Here is a 17,885-nt window from a genome sequence, read left to right on the forward strand (position 1 = left end):
ACAGGATTGCATCACCTCCGTCATCACTTTTTACCAGTTTTTACATACACAAATAAGGCAGTTGAACATCGTTGTTATTATTCTGATGCATTGTCACGCACCTGAAACGTTAACTCTATTTTTCTCGCCACACATGCTGCCAGACCTGCTTTGTCTTTTTTGCACTCTCGGTTTTGATTTCAGATTTCCACAATCCTCACTATTTCGCTTTTGTTCTTGTTATCCAGCTTTATTCTTCAAAATTTCCTTATCAATCATCAGCTTAGCAAATTAAAGTTTAATTCACTTCACGCGACAAATATCACTCCATTGCCCTTCAAAATCTCTTCGGGAAATGACATGCTTAAGTTGGTTTTGAAATAATAACAGGATTTCCCATGCTTTTCCTGCATTCACAGAGACAAAAAAACTTACAGCACAGGGTGCCGTTCCACTCGTGATACCTGTGACGGTTCTTCGAATACGTGTGCGTCGTCATATATGCCAGCTCTGTTTTCCCTAAACCTTTACGTTCTTCAGGCTGCAGACCAAAGCACTTTGAAGATTACTTATGGTTCAACCTCCACCGTCATTTCAGACAGTGCACTGCAGATTCCAACAAAATGGGGGCATAAAACTAAGTGTTTCCACAGGTCGCCTCTGATAATTTTGCCAATCAACTTGAATCTGTGCCCATTTCTTTGCTGAAAGCTCTGCCAGTGGACAGGTTCTCCTTCTTTAAACTATCAAAAAGGCTCATCATGTAGAATATATCCGCTAACGCTCCTTTTATGATCCCCAGCTCGAGGTAGAGCAAGGACAATTTCTATTACAGAAAAGAAAATGATGGAAATATTCCACTATTCAGGCAGCATCTGTGGAAGGTGAAGCCGATCTCTCCTCGTATGCACTCTATCAACTCCCCTCAGGATCGCGTATGCTACAACAAGATAAAGCCTGGATGTACCTGATTCAGCCCTGGTGTTTGATCAACTTTTATTATCGGGAGCCGTTTTATTACCGCGTCTTTGTCAATTTGAAATGTTTGTAATGTGTTAATGACTTCATGTTTCACTGTGCCCTTGGAAGCATCTTCTTCCTTGGTAAAGACAGATGCCAAAGTATTCATAATAGCGATAATATCGCTCGGAGACTTTGGGATGGCCTTAAACTTAGGTGTCAGTGTCTTTTCACTTCTCTTATTTGCTCTTTCAGTCGCTCTCTCAAGGATGTATAAACAGCCGGAAAGTTGAATTGTTACGTTGAGTGAGACAGACCGACGAAAGATATAAGGTGAAAGTGCGTCCATTTGGACGACTGGAGATTATTTGCGTAATGAAAAGTGTGGGAGGCAGTGAATGCATGTGTGTGAGAGTAAAATGCGAGAAGCAAGTGCAGAAGATGGATCGTGTTGCACTGTTAGTTCTCAGCCACTGAAGGGCGCAGTGCGGGTTGAGTGTCTGAGCCTGGATAGCTCAGTCGGTAGAGCATCAGACTTTTAATCTGAGGGTCCAGGGTTCAAGTCCCTGTTCAGGTGCTCTTTGTCTAATGCCTTTATCGCAGTGGTGTTTGTGCAGTGTCCTCAAGAATTCAAAGCCATGTACTTTGGCTGTGGAGAGCCAAGACTCTGGCAGCCCGTTTTGTTGCAAGTTTTGTCCATTCTGACCGGCAATTCTTTCAGTTGCAGCAAGACGTCTGCTTTGCTTGATCGCATTGTTTCAATCTTAAACAGGATTGCATCACCTCCGTCATCACTTTTTAACAGTTTTTACATACACAAATAAGGCAGTTGAACATCGTTGTTATTATTCTGATGCATTGTCACGCACCTGAAACGTTAACTCTATTTTTCTCGCCACACATGCTGCCAGACCTGCTTTGTCTTTTTTGCACTCTCGGTTTTGATTTCAGATTTCCACAATCCTTACTATTTCGCTTTTGTTCTTGTTATCCAGCTTTATTCTTCAAAATTTCCTTATCAATCATCAGCTTAGCAAATTAAAGTTTAATTCACTTCACGCGACAAATATCACTCCATTGCCCTTCAAAATCTCTTCGGGAAATGACATGCTTAAATTGGTTTTGAAATAATAACAGGATTTCCCATGCTTTTCCTGCATTCACAGAGACAAAAAAACTTACAGCACAGGGTGCCGTTCCACTCGTGATACCTGTGACGGTTCTTCGAATACGTGTGCGTCGTCATATATGCCAGCTCTGTTTTCCCTAAACCTTTACGTTCTTCAGGCTGCAGACCAAAGCACTTTGAAGATTACTTATGGTTCAACCTCCACCGTCATTTCAGACAGTGCACTGCAGATTCCAACAAAATGGGGGCATAAAACTAAGTGTTTCCACAGCTCGCCTCTGATTATTTTGCCAATCAACTTGAATCTGTGCCCATTTCTTTGCTGAAAGCTCTGCCAGTGGACAGGTTCTCCTTCTTTAAACTATCAAAAAGGCTCATCATGTAGAATATATCCGCTAACGCTCCTTTTATGATCCCCAGCTCGAGGTAGAGCAAGGACAATTTCTATTACAGAAAAGAAAATGATGGAAATATTCCACTATTCAGGCAGCATCTGTGGAAGGTGAAGCCGATCTCTCCTCGTATGCACTCTATCAACTCCCCTCAGGATCGCGTATGCTACAACAAGATAAAGCCTGGATGTACCTGATTCAGCCCTGGTGTTTGATCAACTTTTATTATCGGGAGCCGTTTTATTACCGCGTCTTTGTCAATTTGAAATGTTTGTAATGTGTTAATGACTTCATGTTTCACTGTGCCCTTGGAAGCATCTTCTTCCTTGGTAAAGACAGATGCCAAAGTATTCATAATAGCGATAATATCGCTCGGAGACTTTGGGATGGCCTTAAACTTAGGTGTCAGTGTCTTTTCACTTCTCTTATTTGCTCTTTCAGTCGCTCTCTCAAGGATGTATAAACAGCCGGAAAGTTGAATTGTTACGTTGAGTGAGACAGACCGACGAAAGATATAAGGTGAAAGTGCGTCCATTTGGACGACTGGAGATTATTTGCGTAATGAAAAGTGTGGGAGGCAGTGAATGCATGTGTGTGAGAGTAAAATGCGAGAAGCAAGTGCAGAAGATGGATCGTGTTGCACTGTTAGTTCTCAGCCACTGAAGGGCGCAGTGCGGGTTGAGTGTCTGAGCCTGGATAGCTCAGTCGGTAGAGCATCAGATTTTTAATCTGAGGGTCCAGGGTTCAAGTCCCTGTTCAGGTGCTCTTTGTCTATTGCCTTTATCACAGTGGTGTTTGTGCAGTGTCCTCAAGAATTCAAAGCCATGTACTTTGGCTGTGGAGAGCCAAGACTCTGGCAGCCTGTTTTGTTGCAAGTTTTGTCCATTCTGACCGGCAATTCTTTCAGTTGCAGCAAGACGTCTGCTTTGCTTGATCGCATTGTTTCAATCTTAAACAGGATTGCATCACCTCCGTCATCACTTTTTACCAGTTTTTACATACACAAATAAGGCAGTTGAACATCGTTGTTATTATTCTGATGCAGTGTCACGCACCTGAAACGTTAACTCTATTTTTCTCGCCACACATGCTGCCAGACCTGCTTTGTCTTTTTTGCACTCTCGGTTTTGATTTCAGATTTCCACAATCCTTACTATTTCGCTTTTGTTCTTGTTATCCAGCTTTATTCCTCAAAATTTCCTTATCAATCATCAGCTTAGCAAATTAAAGTTTAATTCACTTCACGCGACAAATATCACTCCATTGCCCTTCAAAATCTCTTCGGGAAATGACATGCTTAAGTTGGTTTTGAAATAATAACAGGATTTCCCATGCTTTTCCTGCATTCACAGAGACAAAAAAACTTACAGCACAGGGTGCCGTTCCACTCGTGATACCTGTGACGGTTCTTCGAATACGTGTGCGTCGTCATATATGCCAGATCTGTTTTCCCTAAACCTTTACGTTCTTCAGGCTGCAGACCAAAGCACTTTGAAGATTACTTATGGTTCAACCTCCACCGTCATTTCAGACAGTGCACTGCAGATTCCAACAAAATGGGGGCATAAAACTAAGTGTTTCCACAGCTCGCCTCTGATTATTTTGCCAATCAACTTGAATCTGTGCCCATTTCTTTGCTGAAAGCTCTGCCACTGGACAGGTTCTCCTTCTTTAAACTATCAAAAAGCCTCATCATGTAGAATATATCCACTAACGCTCCTTTTATGATCCCCAGCTCGAGGTAGAGCAAGGACAATTTCTATTACAGAAAAGAAAATGATGGAAATATTCCACTATTCAGGCAGCATCTGTGGAAGGTGAAGCCGATCTCTCCTCGTATGCACTCTATCAACTCCCCTCAGGATCGCGTATGCTACAACAAGATAAAGCCTGGATGTACCTGATTCAGCCCTGGTGTTTGATCAACTTTTATTATCGGGAGCCGTTTTATTACCGCGTCTTTGTCAATTTGAAATGTTTGTAATGTGTTAATGACTTCATGTTTCACTGTGCCCTTGGAAGCATCTTCTTCCTTGGTAAAGACAGATGCCAAAGTATTCATAATAGCGATAATATCGCTCGGAGACTTTGGGATGGCCTTAAACTTAGGTGTCAGTGTCTTTTCACTTCTCTTATTTGCTCTTTCAGTCGCTCTCTCAAGGATGTATAAACAGCCGGAAAGTTGAATTGTTACGTTGAGTGAGACAGACCGACGAAAGATATAAGGTGAAAGTGCGTCCATTTGGACGACTGGAGATTATTTGCGTAATGAAAAGTGTGGGAGGCAGTGAATGCATGTGTGTGAGAGTAAAATGCGAGAAGCTAGTGCAGAAGATGGATCGTGTTGCACTGTTAGTTCTCAGCCACTGAAGGGCGCAGTGTAGGTTGAGTGTCTGAGCCTGGATAACTCAGTCGGTAGAGCATCAGACTTTTAATCTGAGGGTCCAGGGTTCAAGTCCCTGTTCAGGTGCTCTTTGTCTAATGCCTTTATCACAGTGGTGTTTGTGCAGTGTCCTCAAGAATTCAAAGCCATGTACTTTGGCTGTGGAGAGCCAAGACTCTGGCAGCCCTTTTCATTGCAAGTTTTGTCCATTCTGACCGGCAATTCTTTCAGTTGCAGCAAGACGTCTGCTTTGCTTGATCGCATCGTTTCAATCTTAAACAGGATTGCATCACCTCCGTCATCACTTTTTACCAGTTTTTACATACACAAATAAGGCAGTTGAACATCGTTGTTATTATTCTGATGCATTGTCACGCACCTGAAACGTTAACTCTATTTTTCTCGCCACACATGCTGCCAGACCTGCTTTGTCTTTTTTGCACTCTCGGTTTTGATTTCAGATTTCCACAATCCTTACTATTTCGCTTTTGTTCTTGTTATCCAGCTTTATTCTTCAAAATTTCCTTATCAATCATCAGCTTAGCAAATTAAAGTTTAATTCACTTCACGCGACAAATATCACTCCATTGCCCTTCAAAATCTCTTCGGGAAATGACATGCTTAAGTTGGTTTTGAAATAATAACAGGATTTCCCATGCTTTTCCTGCATTCACAGAGACAAAAAAACTTACAGCACAGGGTGCCGTTCCACTCGTGATACCTGTGACGGTTCTTCGAATACGTGTGCGTCGTCATATATGCCAGCTCTGTTTTCCCTAAACCTTTACGTTCTTCAGGCTGCAGACCAAAGCACTTTGAAGATTACTTATGGTTCAACCTCCACCGTCATTTCAGACAGTGCACTGCAGATTCCAACAAAATGGGGGCATAAAACTAAGTGTTTCCACAGCTCGCCTCTGATTATTTTGCCAATCAACTTGAATCTGTGCCCATTTCTTTGCTGAAAGCTCTGCCACTGGACAGGTTCTCCTTCTTTAAACTATCAAAAAGGCTCATCATGTAGAATATATCCGCTAACGCTCCTTTTATGATCCCCAGCTCGAGGTAGAGCAAGGACAATTTCTATTACAGAAAAGAAAATGATGGAAATATTCCACTATTCAGGCAGCATCTGTGGAAGGTGAAGCCGATCTCTCCTCGTATGCACTCTATCAACTCCCCTCAGGATCGCGTATGCTACAACAAGATAAAGCCTGGATGTACCTGATTCAGCCCTGGTGTTTGATCAACTTTTATTATCGGGAGCCGTTTTATTACCGCGTCTTTGTCAATTTGAAATGTTTGTAATGTGTTAATGACTTCATGTTTCACTGTGCCCTTGGAAGCATCTTCTTCCTTGGTAAAGACAGATGCCAAAGTATTCATAATAGCGATAATATCGCTCGGAGACTTTGGGATGGCCTTAAACTTAGGTGTCAGTGTCTTTTCACTTCTCTTATTTGCTCTTTCAGTCGCTCTCTCAAGGATGTATAAACAGCCGGAAAGTTGAATTGTTACGTTGAGTGAGACAGACCGACGAAAGATATAAGGTGAAAGTGCGTCCATTTGGACGACTGGAGATTATTTGCGTAATGAAAAGTGTGGGAGGCAGTGAATGCATGTGTGTGAGAGTAAAATGCGAGAAGCAAGTGCAGAAGATGGATCGTGTTGCACTGTTAGTTCTCAGCCACTGAAGGGCGCAGTGCGGGTTGAGTGTCTGAGCCTGGATAGCTCAGTCGGTAGAGCATCAGACTTTTAATCTGAGGGTCCAGGGTTCAAGTCCCTGTTCAGGTGCTCTTTGTCTAATGCCTTTATCGCAGTGGTGTTTGTGCAGTGTCCTCAAGAATTCAAAGCCATGTACTTTGGCTGTGGAGAGCCAAGACTCTGGCAGCCCGTTTTGTTGCAAGTTTTGTCCATTCTGACCGGCAATTCTTTCAGTTGCAGCAAGACGTCTGCTTTGCTTGATCGCATTGTTTCAATCTTAAACAGGATTGCATCACCTCCGTCATCACTTTTTAACAGTTTTTACATACACAAATAAGGCAGTTGAACATCGTTGTTATTATTCTGATGCATTGTCACGCACCTGAAACGTTAACTCTATTTTTCTCGCCACACATGCTGCCAGACCTGCTTTGTCTTTTTTGCACTCTCGGTTTTGATTTCAGATTTCCACAATCCTTACTATTTCGCTTTTGTTCTTGTTATCCAGCTTTATTCTTCAAAATTTCCTTATCAATCATCAGCTTAGCAAATTAAAGTTTAATTCACTTCACGCGACAAATATCACTCCATTGCCCTTCAAAATCTCTTCGGGAAATGACATGCTTAAGTTGGTTTTGAAATAATAACAGGATTTCCCATGCTTTTCCTGCATTCACAGAGACAAAAAAACTTACAGCACAGGGTGCCGTTCCACTCGTGATACCTGTGACGGTTCTTCGAATACGTGTGCGTCGTCATATATGCCAGCTCTGTTTTCCCTAAACCTTTACGTTCTTCAGGCTGCAGACCAAAGCACTTTGAAGATTACTTATGGTTCAACCTCCACCGTCATTTCAGACAGTGCACTGCAGATTCCAACAAAATGGGGGCATAAAACTAAGTGTTTCCACAGCTCGCCTCTGATTATTTTGCCAATCAACTTGAATCTGTGCCCATTTCTTTGCTGAAAGCTCTGCCACTGGACAGGTTCTCCTTCTTTAAACTATCAAAAAGGCTCATCATGTAGAATATATCCGCTAACGCTCCTTTTATGATCCCCAGCTCGAGGTAGAGCAAGGACAATTTCTATTACAGAAAAGAAAATGATGGAAATATTCCACTATTCAGGCAGCATCTGTGGAAGGTGAAGCCGATCTCTCCTCGTATGCACTCTATCAACTCCCCTCAGGATCGCGTATGCTACAACAAGATAAAGCCTGGATGTACCTGATTCAGCCCTGGTGTTTGATCAACTTTTATTATCGGGAGCCGTTTTATTACCGCGTCTTTGTCAACTTGAAATGTTTGTAATGTGTTAATGACTTCATGTTTCACTGTGCCCTTGGAAGCATCTTCTTCCTTGGTAAAGACAGATGCCAAAGTATTCATAATAGCGATAATATCGCTCGGAGACTTTGGGATGGCCTTAAACTTAGGTGTCAGTGTCTTTTCACTTCTCTTATTTGCTCTTTCAGTCGCTCTCTCAAGGATGTATAAACAGCCGGAAAGTTGAATTGTTACGTTGAGTGAGACAGACCGACGAAAGATATAAGGTGAAAGTGCGTCCATTTGGACGACTGGAGATTATTTGCGTAATGAAAAGTGTGGGAGGCAGTGAATGCATGTGTGTGAGAGTAAAATGCGAGAAGCCTGTGCAGAAGATGGATCGTGTTGCACTGTTAGTTCTCAGCCACTGAAGGGCGCAGTGTAGGTTGAGTGTCTGAGCCTGGATAGCTCAGTCGGTAGAGCATCAGACTTTTAATCTGAGGGTCCAGGGTTCAAGTCCCTGTTCAGGTGCTCTTTGTCTAATGCCTTTATCGCAGTGGTGTTTGTGCAGTGTCCTCAAGAATTCAAAGCCATGTACTTTGGCTGTGGAGAGCCAAGACTCTGGCAGCCCGTTTTGTTGCAAGTTTTGTCCATTCTGACCGGCAATTCTTTCAGTTGCAGCAAGACGTCTGCTTTGCTTGATCGCATTGTTTCAATCTTAAACAGGATTGCATCACCTCCGTCATCACTTTTTAACAGTTTTTACATACACAAATAAGGCAGTTGAACATCGTTGTTATTATTCTGATGCATTGTCACGCACCTGAAACGTTAACTCTATTTTTCTCGCCACACATGCTGCCAGACCTGCTTTGTCTTTTTTGCACTCTCGGTTTTGATTTCAGATTTCCACAATCCTTACTATTTCGCTTTTGTTCTTGTTATCCAGCTTTATTCTTCAAAATTTCCTTATCAATCATCAGCTTAGCAAATTAAAGTTTAATTCACTTCACGCGACAAATATCACTCCATTGCCCTTCAAAATCTCTTCGGGAAATGACATGCTTAAGTTGGTTTTGAAATAATAACAGGATTTCCCATGCTTTTCCTGCATTCACAGAGACAAAAAAACTTACAGCACAGGGTGCCGTTCCACTCGTGATACCTGTGACGGTTCTTCGAATACGTGTGCGTCGTCATATATGCCAGCTCTGTTTTCCCTAAACCTTTACGTTCTTCAGGCTGCAGACCAAAGCACTTTGAAGATTACTTATGGTTCAACCTCCACCGTCATTTCAGACAGTGCACTGCAGATTCCAACAAAATGGGGGCATAAAACTAAGTGTTTCCACAGCTCGCCTCTGATTATTTTGCCAATCAACTTGAATCTGTGCCCATTTCTTTGCTGAAAGCTCTGCCACTGGACAGGTTCTCCTTCTTTAAACTATCAAAAAGGCTCATCATGTAGAATATATCCGCTAACGCTCCTTTTATGATCCCCAGCTCGAGGTAGAGCAAGGACAATTTCTATTACAGAAAAGAAAATGATGGAAATATTCCACTATTCAGGCAGCATCTGTGGAAGGTGAAGCCGATCTCTCCTCGTATGCACTCTATCAACTCCCCTCAGGATCGCGTATGCTACAACAAGATAAAGCCTGGATGTACCTGATTCAGCCCTGGTGTTTGATCAACTTTTATTATCGGGAGCCGTTTTATTACCGCGTCTTTGTCAACTTGAAATGTTTGTAATGTGTTAATGACTTCATGTTTCACTGTGCCCTTGGAAGCATCTTCTTCCTTGGTAAAGACAGATGCCAAAGTATTCATAATAGCGATAATATCGCTCGGAGACTTTGGGATGGCCTTAAACTTAGGTGTCAGTGTCTTTTCACTTCTCTTATTTGCTCTTTCAGTCGCTCTCTCAAGGATGTATAAACAGCCGGAAAGTTGAATTGTTACGTTGAGTGAGACAGACCGACGAAAGATATAAGGTGAAAGTGCGTCCATTTGGACGACTGGAGATTATTTGCGTAATGAAAAGTGTGGGAGGCAGTGAATGCATGTGTGTGAGAGTAAAATGCGAGAAGCCTGTGCAGAAGATGGATCGTGTTGCACTGTTAGTTCTCAGCCACTGAAGGGCGCAGTGTAGGTTGAGTGTCTGAGCCTGGATAGCTCAGTCGGTAGAACATCAGACTTTGAATCTGAGGTTCCAGGGTTCAAGTCCCTGTTCAGGTGCTCTTTGTCTAATGCCTTTATCGCAGTGGTGTTTGTGCAGTGTCCTCAAGAATTCAAAGCCATGTACTTTGGCTGTGGAGAGCCAAGACTCTGGCAGCCCTTTTCGTTGCAAGTTTTGTCCATTCTGACCGGCAATTCTTTCAGTTGCAGCAAGACGTCTGCTTTGCTTGATCGCATCGTTTCAATCTTAAACAGGATTGCATCACCTCCGTCATCACTTTTTAACAGTTTTTACATACACAAATAAGGCAGTTGAACATCGTTGTTATTATTCTGATGCATTGTCACGCACCTGAAACGTTAACTCTATTTTTCTCGCCACACATGCTGCCAGACCTGCTTTGTCTTTTTTGCACTCTCGGTTTTGATTTCAGATTTCCACAATCCTTACTATTTCGCTTTTGTTCTTGTTATCCAGCTTTATTCTTCAAAATTTCCTTATCAATCATCAGCTTAGCAAATTAAAGTTTAATTCACTTCACGCGACAAATATCACTCCATTGCCCTTCAAAATCTCTTCGGGAAATGACATGCTTAAGTTGGTTTTGAAATAATAACAGGATTTCCCCTGCTTTTCCTGCATTCACAGAGACAAAAAAACTTACAGCACAGGGTGCCGTTCCACTCGTGATACCTGTGACGGTTCTTCGAATACGTGTGCGTCGTCATATATGCCAGCTCTGTTTTCCCTAAACCTTTACGTTCTTCAGGCTGCAGACCAAAGCACTTTGAAGATTACTTATGGTTCAACCTCCACCGTCATTTCAGACAGTGCACTGCAGATTCCAACAAAATGGGGGCATAAAACTAAGTGTTTCCACAGCTCGCCTCTGATTATTTTGCCAATCAACTTGAATCTGTGCCCATTTCTTTGCTGAAAGCTCTGCCACTGGACAGGTTCTCCTTCTTTAAACTATCAAAAAGCCTCATCATGTAGAATATATCCACTAACGCTCCTTTTATGATCCCCAGCTCGAGGTAGAGCAAGGACAATTTCTATTACAGAAAAGAAAATGATGGAAATATTCCACTATTCAGGCAGCATCTGTGGAAGGTGAAGCCGATCTCTCCTCGTATCCACTCTATCAACTCCCCTCAGGATCGCGTATGCTACAACAAGATAAAGCCTGGATGTACCTGATTCAGCCCTGGTGTTTAATCAACTTTTATTATCGGGAGCCGTTTTATTACCGCGTCTTTGTCAATTTGAAATGTTTGTAATGTGTTAATGACTTCATGTTTCACTGTGCCCTTGGAAGCATCTTCTTCCTTGGTAAAGACAGATGCCAAAGTATTCATAATAGCGATAATATCGCTCGGAGACTTTGGGATGGCCTTAAACTTAGGTGTCAGTGTCTTTTCACTTCTCTTATTTGCTCTTTCAGTCGCTCTCTCAAGGATGTATAAACAGCCGGAAAGTTGAATTGTTACGTTGAGTGAGACAGACCGACGAAAGATATAAGGTGAAAGTGCGTCCATTTGGACGACTGGAGATTATTTGCGTAATGAAAAGTGTGGGAGGCAGTGAATGCATGTGTGTGAGAGTAAAATGCGAGAAGCAAGTGCAGAAGATGGATCGTGTTGCACTGTTAGTTCTCAGCCACTGAAGGGCGCAGTGCGGGTTGAGCGTCTGAGCCTGGATAGCTCAGTCGGTAGAGCATCAGACTTTTAATCTGAGGGTCCAGGGTTCAAGTCCCTGTTCAGGTGCTCTTTGTCTAATGCCTTTATCGCAGTGGTGTTTGTGCAGTGTCCTCAAGAATTCAAAGCCATGTACTTTGGCTGTGGAGAGCCAAGACTCTGGCAGCCTGTTTTGTTGCAAGTTTTGTCCATTCTGACCGGCAATTCTTTCAGTTGCAGCAAGACGTCTGCTTTGCTTGATCGCATCGTTTCAATCTTAAACAGGATTGCATCACCTCCGTCATCACTTTTTACCAGTTTTTACATACACAAATAAGGCAGTTGAACATCGTTGTTATTATTCTGATGCATTGTCACGCACCTGAAACGTTAACTCTATTTTTCTCGCCACACATGCTGCCAGACCTGCTTTGTCTTTTTTGCACTCTCGGTTTTGATTTCAGATTTCCACAATCCTTACTATTTCGCTTTTGTTCTTGTTATCCAGCTTTATTCTTCAAAATTTCCTTATCAATCATCAGCTTAGCAAATTAAAGTTTAATTCACTTCACGCGACAAATATCACTCCATTGCCCTTCAAAATCTCTTCGGGAAATGACATGCTTAAGTTGGTTTTGAAATAATAACAGGATTTCCCATGCTTTTCCTGCATTCACAGAGACAAAAAAACTTACAGCACAGGGTGCCGTTCCACTCGTGATACCTGTGACGGTTCTTCGAATATGTGTGCGTCGTCATATATGCCAGCTCTGTTTTCCCTAAACCTTTACGTTCTTCAGGCTGCAGACCAAAGCACTTTGAAGATTACTTATGGTTCAACCTCCACCGTCATTTCAGACAGTGCACTGCAGATTCCAACAAAATGGGGGCATAAAACTAAGTGTTTCCACAGCTCGCCTCTGATTATTTTGCCAATCAACTTGAATCTGTGCCCATTTCTTTGCTGAAAGCTGTGCCACTGGACAGGTTCTCCTTCTTTAAACTATCAAAAAGCCTCATCATGTAGAATATATCCACTAACGCTCCTTTTATGATCCCCAGCTCGAGGTAGAGCAAGGACAATTTCTATTACAGAAAAGAAAATGATGGAAATATTCCACTATTCAGGCAGCATCTGTGGAAGGTGAAGCCGATCTCTCCTCGTATGCACTCTATCAACTCCCCTCAGGATCGCGTATGCTACAACAAGATAAAGCCTGGATGTACCTGATTCAGCCCTGGTGTTTGATCAACTTTTATTATCGGGAGCCGTTTTATTACCGCGTCTTTGTCAATTTGAAATGTTTGTAATGTGTTAATGACTTCATGTTTCACTGTGCCCTTGGAAGCATCTTCTTCCTTGGTAAAGACAGATGCCAAAGTATTCATAATAGCGATAATATCGCTCGGAGACTTTGGGATGGCCTTAAACTTAGGTGTCAGTGTCTTTTCACTTCTCTTATTTGCTCTTTCAGTCGCTCTCTCAAGGATGTATAAACAGCCGGAAAGTTGAATTGTTACGTTGAGTGAGACAGACCGACGAAAGATATAAGGTGAAAGTGCGTCCATTTGGACGACTGGAGATTATTTGCGTAATGAAAAGTGTGGGAGGCAGTGAATGCATGTGTGTGAGAGTAAAATGCGAGAAGCTAGTGCAGAAGATGGATCGTGTTGCACTGTTAGTTCTCAGCCACTGAAGGGCGCAGTGTAGGTTGAGTGTCTGAGCCTGGATAGCTCAGTCGGTAGAGCATCAGACTTTTAATCTGAGGGTCCAGGGTTCAAGTCCCTGTTCAGGTGCTCTTTGTCTAATGCCTTTATCGCAGTGGTGTTTGTGCAGTGTCCTCAAGAATTCAAAGCCATGTACTTTGGCTGTGGAGAGCCAAGACTCTGGCAGCCCTTTTCGTTGCAAGTTTTGTCCATTCTGACCGGCAATTCTTTCAGTTGCAGCAAGACGTCTGCTTTGCTTGATCGCATTGTTTCAATCTTAAACAGGATTGCATCACCTCCGTCATCACTTTTTAACAGTTTTTACATACACAAATAAGGCAGTTGAACATCGTTGTTATTATTCTGATGCATTGTCACGCACCTGAAACGTTAACTCTATTTTTCTCGCCACACATGCTGCCAGACCTGCTTTGTCTTTTTTGCACTCTCGGTTTTGATTTCAGATTTCCACAATCCTTACTATTTCGCTTTTGTTCTTGTTATCCAGCTTTATTCTTCAAAATTTCCTTATCAATCATCAGCTTAGCAAATTAAAGTTTAATTCACTTCACGCGACAAATATCACTCCATTGCCCTTCAAAATCTCTTCGGGAAATGACATGCTTAAGTTGGTTTTGAAATAATAACAGGATTTCCCATGCTTTTCCTGCATTCACAGAGACAAAAAAACTTACAGCACAGGGTGCCGTTCCACTCGTGATACCTGTGACGGTTCTTCGAATACGTGTGCGTCGTCATATATGCCAGATCTGTTTTCCCTAAACCTTTACGTTCTTCAGGCTGCAGACCAAAGCACTTTGAAGATTACTTATGGTTCAACCTCCACCGTCATTTCAGACAGTGCACTGCAGATTCCAACAAAATGGGGGCATAAAACTAAGTGTTTCCACAGGTCGCCTCTGATTATTTTGCCAATCAACTTGAATCTGTGCCCATTTCTTTGCTGAAAGCTCTGCCACTGGACAGGTTCTCCTTCTTTAAACTATCAAAAAGCCTCATCATGTAGAATATATCCACTAACGCTCCTTTTATGATCCCCAGCTCGAGGTAGAGCAAGGACAATTTCTATTACAGAAAAGAAAATGATGGAAATATTCCACTATTCAGGCAGCATCTGTGGAAGGTGAAGCCGATCTCTCCTCGTATGCACTCTATCAACTCCCCTCAGGATCGCGTATGCTACAACAAGATAAAGCCTGGATGTACCTGATTCAGCCCTGGTGTTTGATCAACTTTTATTATCGGGAGCCGTTTTATTACCGCGTCTTTGTCAATTTGAAATGTTTGTAATGTGTTAATGACTTCATGTTTCACTGTGCCCTTGGAAGCATCTTCTTCCTTGGTAAAGACAGATGCCAAAGTATTCATAATAGCGATAATATCGCTCGGAGACTTTGGGATGGCCTTAAACTTAGGTGTCAGTGTCTTTTCACTTCTCTTATTTGCTCTTTCAGTCGCTCTCTCAAGGATGTATAAACAGCCGGAAAGTTGAATTGTTACGTTGAGTGAGACAGACCGACGAAAGATATAAGGTGAAAGTGCGTCCATTTGGACGACTGGAGATTATTTGCGTAATGAAAAGTGTGGGAGGCAGTGAATGCATGTGTGTGAGAGTAAAATGCGAGAAGCTAGTGCAGAAGATGGATCGTGTTGCACTGTTAGTTCTCAGCCACTGAAGGGCGCAGTGTAGGTTGAGTGTCTGAGCCTGGATAGCTCAGTCGGTAGAGCATCAGACTTTTAATCTGAGGGTCCAGGGTTCAAGTCCCTGTTCAGGTGCTCTTTGTCTAATGCCTTTATCGCAGTGGTGTTTGTGCAGTGTCCTCAAGAATTCAAAGCCATGTACTTTGGCTGTGGAGAGCCAAGACTCTGGCAGCCCTTTTCGTTGCAAGTTTTGTCCATTCTGACCGGCAATTCTTTCAGTTGCAGCAAGACGTCTGCTTTGCTTGATCGCATTGTTTCAATCTTAAACAGGATTGCATCACCTCCGTCATCACTTTTTACCAGTTTTTACATACACAAATAAGGCAGTTGAACATCGTTGTTATTATTCTGATGCATTGTCACGCACCTGAAACGTTAACTCTATTTTTCTCGCCACACATGCTGCCAGACCTGCTTTGTCTTTTTTGCACTCTCGGTTTTGATTTCAGATTTCCACAATCCTTACTATTTCGCTTTTGTTCTTGTTATCCAGCTTTATTCTTCAAAATTTCCTTATCAATCATCAGCTTAGCAAATTAAAGTTTAATTCACTTCACGCGACAAATATCACTCCATTGCCCTTCAAAATCTCTTCGGGAAATGACATGCTTAAGTTGGTTTTGAAATAATAACAGGATTTCCCATGCTTTTCCTGCATTCACAGAGACAAAAAAACTTACAGCACAGGGTGCCGTTCCACTCGTGATACCTGTGACGGTTCTTCGAATACGTGTGCGTCGTCATATATGCCAGCTCTGTTTTCCCTAAACCTTTACGTTCTTCAGGCTGCAGACCAAAGCACTTTGAAGATTACTTATGGTTCAACCTCCACCGTCATTTCAGACAGTGCACTGCAGATTCCAACAAAATGGGGGCATAAAACTAAGTGTTTCCACAGCTCGCCTCTGATTATTTTGCCAATCAACTTGAATCTGTGCCCATTTCTTTGCTGAAAGCTCTGCCACTGGACAGGTTCTCCTTCTTTAAACTATCAAAAAGGCTCATCATGTAGAATATATCCGCTAACGCTCCTTTTATGATCCCCAGCTCGAGGTAGAGCAAGGACAATTTCTATTACAGAAAAGAAAATGATGGAAATATTCCACTATTCAGGCAGCATCTGTGGAAGGTGAAGCCGATCTCTCCTCGTATGCACTCTATCAACTCCCCTCAGGATCGCGTATGCTACAACAAGATAAAGCCTGGATGTACCTGATTCAGCCCTGGTGTTTGATCAACTTTTATTATCGGGAGCCGTTTTATTACCGCGTCTTTGTCAACTTGAAATATTTGTAATGTGTTAATGACTTCATGTTTCACTGTGCCCTTGGAAGCATCTTCTTCCTTGGTAAAGACAGATGCCAAAGTATTCATAATAGCGATAATATCGCTCGGAGACTTTGGGATGGCCTTAAACTTAGGTGTCAGTGTCTTTTCACTTCTCTTATTTGCTCTTTCAGTCGCTCTCTCAAGGATGTATAAACAGCCGGAAAGTTGAATTGTTACGTTGAGTGAGACAGACCGACGAAAGATATAAGGTGAAAGTGCGTCTATTTGGACGACTGGAGATTATTTGCGGAATGAAAAGTGTGGGAGGCAGTGAATGCATGTGTGTGAGATTAAAATGCGAGAAGCCTGTGCAGAAGATGGATCGTGTTGCACTGTTAGTTCTCAGCCACTGAAGGGCGCAGTGCGGGTTGAGTGCCTGAGCCTGGATAGCTCAGTCGGTAGAGCATCAGACTTTTAATCTGAGGGTCCAGGGTTCAAGTTCCTGTTCAGGTGCTCTTTGTCTATTGCCTTTATCACAGTGGTGTTTGTGCAGTGTCCTCAAGAATTCCAAGCCATGTACTTTGGCTGTGGAGAGCCAAGACTCTGGCAGCCCTTTTCGTTGCAAGTTTTGTCCATTCTGACCGGCAATTCTTTCAGTTGCAGCAAGACGTCTGCTTTGCTTGATCGCATCGTTTCAATCTTAAACAGGATTGCATCACCTCCGTCATCACTTTTTACCAGTTTTTACATACACAAATAAGGCAGTTGAACATCGTTGTTATTATTCTGATGTGTTGTCACGCACCTGAAACGTTAACTGCATTTTTCTCGCCACACATGCTGCCAGACCTGTTTTGTCTTTTTTGCACTCTCGGTTTTGATTTCAGATTTCCACAATCCTCACTATTTCGCTTTTGTTCTTGTTATCCAGCTTTATTCTTCAAAATTTCCTTGTCAATCATCAGCTTAGGAAATTAAAGCTTAATTCACTTCTCGCGACAAATATCACTCCATTGCCCTTCAAAATCTCTTCGGGAAATGACATGCTTAAGTTGGTTTTGAAATAATAACAGGATTTCCCATGCTTTTCCTGCATTCACAGAGACAAAAAAACTTACAGCACAGGGTGCCGTTCCACTCGTGATACCTGTGACGGTTCTTCGAATATGTGTGCGTCGTCATATATGCCAGCTCTGTTTTCCCTAAACCTTTACGTTCTTCAGGCTGCAGACCAAAGCACTTTGAAGATTACTTATGGTTCAACCTCCACCGTCTTTTCAGACAGTGCACTGTTGATTCCAACAAAATGGGGGCATAAAACTAAGTGTTTCCACAGCTCGCCTCTGATTATTTTGCCAATCAACTTGAATCTGTGCCCATTTCTTTGCTGAAAGCTCTGCCACTGGACAGGTTCTCCTTCTTTAAACTATCAAAAAGCCTCATCATGTAGAATATATCCACTAACGCTCCTTTTATGATCCCCAGCTCGAGGTAGAGCAAGGACAATTTCTATTACAGA

At 42.4% G+C, this 17,885-nt stretch overlaps 10 non-coding genes across 10 annotated transcripts; all 10 read left to right on the forward strand.

Annotated features, from left to right (window-relative positions):
- Positions 1–1,443: 1,443 nt before the first annotated feature.
- trnak-uuu (transfer RNA lysine (anticodon UUU)) lies at positions 1,444–1,516 on the forward strand. Its single transcript has one exon. It is a non-coding gene; the product is annotated as a tRNA-Lys (tRNA).
- Positions 1,517–3,150: 1,634 nt separating this feature from the next.
- On the forward strand, positions 3,151–3,223 carry trnak-uuu (transfer RNA lysine (anticodon UUU)). The gene has a single exon. It is a non-coding gene; the product is annotated as a tRNA-Lys (tRNA).
- Positions 3,224–4,857: 1,634 nt separating this feature from the next.
- Positions 4,858–4,930, forward strand: trnak-uuu (transfer RNA lysine (anticodon UUU)). Its single transcript has one exon. It is a non-coding gene; the product is annotated as a tRNA-Lys (tRNA).
- A 1,634-nt stretch (positions 4,931–6,564) lies between these two features.
- trnak-uuu (transfer RNA lysine (anticodon UUU)) lies at positions 6,565–6,637 on the forward strand. Its single transcript has one exon. It is a non-coding gene; the product is annotated as a tRNA-Lys (tRNA).
- A 1,634-nt stretch (positions 6,638–8,271) lies between these two features.
- Positions 8,272–8,344, forward strand: trnak-uuu (transfer RNA lysine (anticodon UUU)). Its single transcript has one exon. It is a non-coding gene; the product is annotated as a tRNA-Lys (tRNA).
- Positions 8,345–9,978: 1,634 nt separating this feature from the next.
- On the forward strand, positions 9,979–10,051 carry trnaq-uug (transfer RNA glutamine (anticodon UUG)). The gene has a single exon. It is a non-coding gene; the product is annotated as a tRNA-Gln (tRNA).
- Positions 10,052–11,685: 1,634 nt separating this feature from the next.
- Positions 11,686–11,758, forward strand: trnak-uuu (transfer RNA lysine (anticodon UUU)). The gene has a single exon. It is a non-coding gene; the product is annotated as a tRNA-Lys (tRNA).
- A 1,634-nt stretch (positions 11,759–13,392) lies between these two features.
- trnak-uuu (transfer RNA lysine (anticodon UUU)) lies at positions 13,393–13,465 on the forward strand. The gene has a single exon. It is a non-coding gene; the product is annotated as a tRNA-Lys (tRNA).
- Positions 13,466–15,099: 1,634 nt separating this feature from the next.
- On the forward strand, positions 15,100–15,172 carry trnak-uuu (transfer RNA lysine (anticodon UUU)). Its single transcript has one exon. It is a non-coding gene; the product is annotated as a tRNA-Lys (tRNA).
- Positions 15,173–16,806: 1,634 nt separating this feature from the next.
- trnak-uuu (transfer RNA lysine (anticodon UUU)) lies at positions 16,807–16,879 on the forward strand. Its single transcript has one exon. It is a non-coding gene; the product is annotated as a tRNA-Lys (tRNA).
- The last annotated feature ends 1,006 nt before the right edge of the window (positions 16,880–17,885 follow it).

This window comes from Heterodontus francisci, chromosome 28 (genome assembly GCF_036365525.1).
Source record: "Heterodontus francisci isolate sHetFra1 chromosome 28, sHetFra1.hap1, whole genome shotgun sequence".
Classification (NCBI taxonomy): domain Eukaryota; kingdom Metazoa; phylum Chordata; class Chondrichthyes; order Heterodontiformes; family Heterodontidae; genus Heterodontus; species Heterodontus francisci.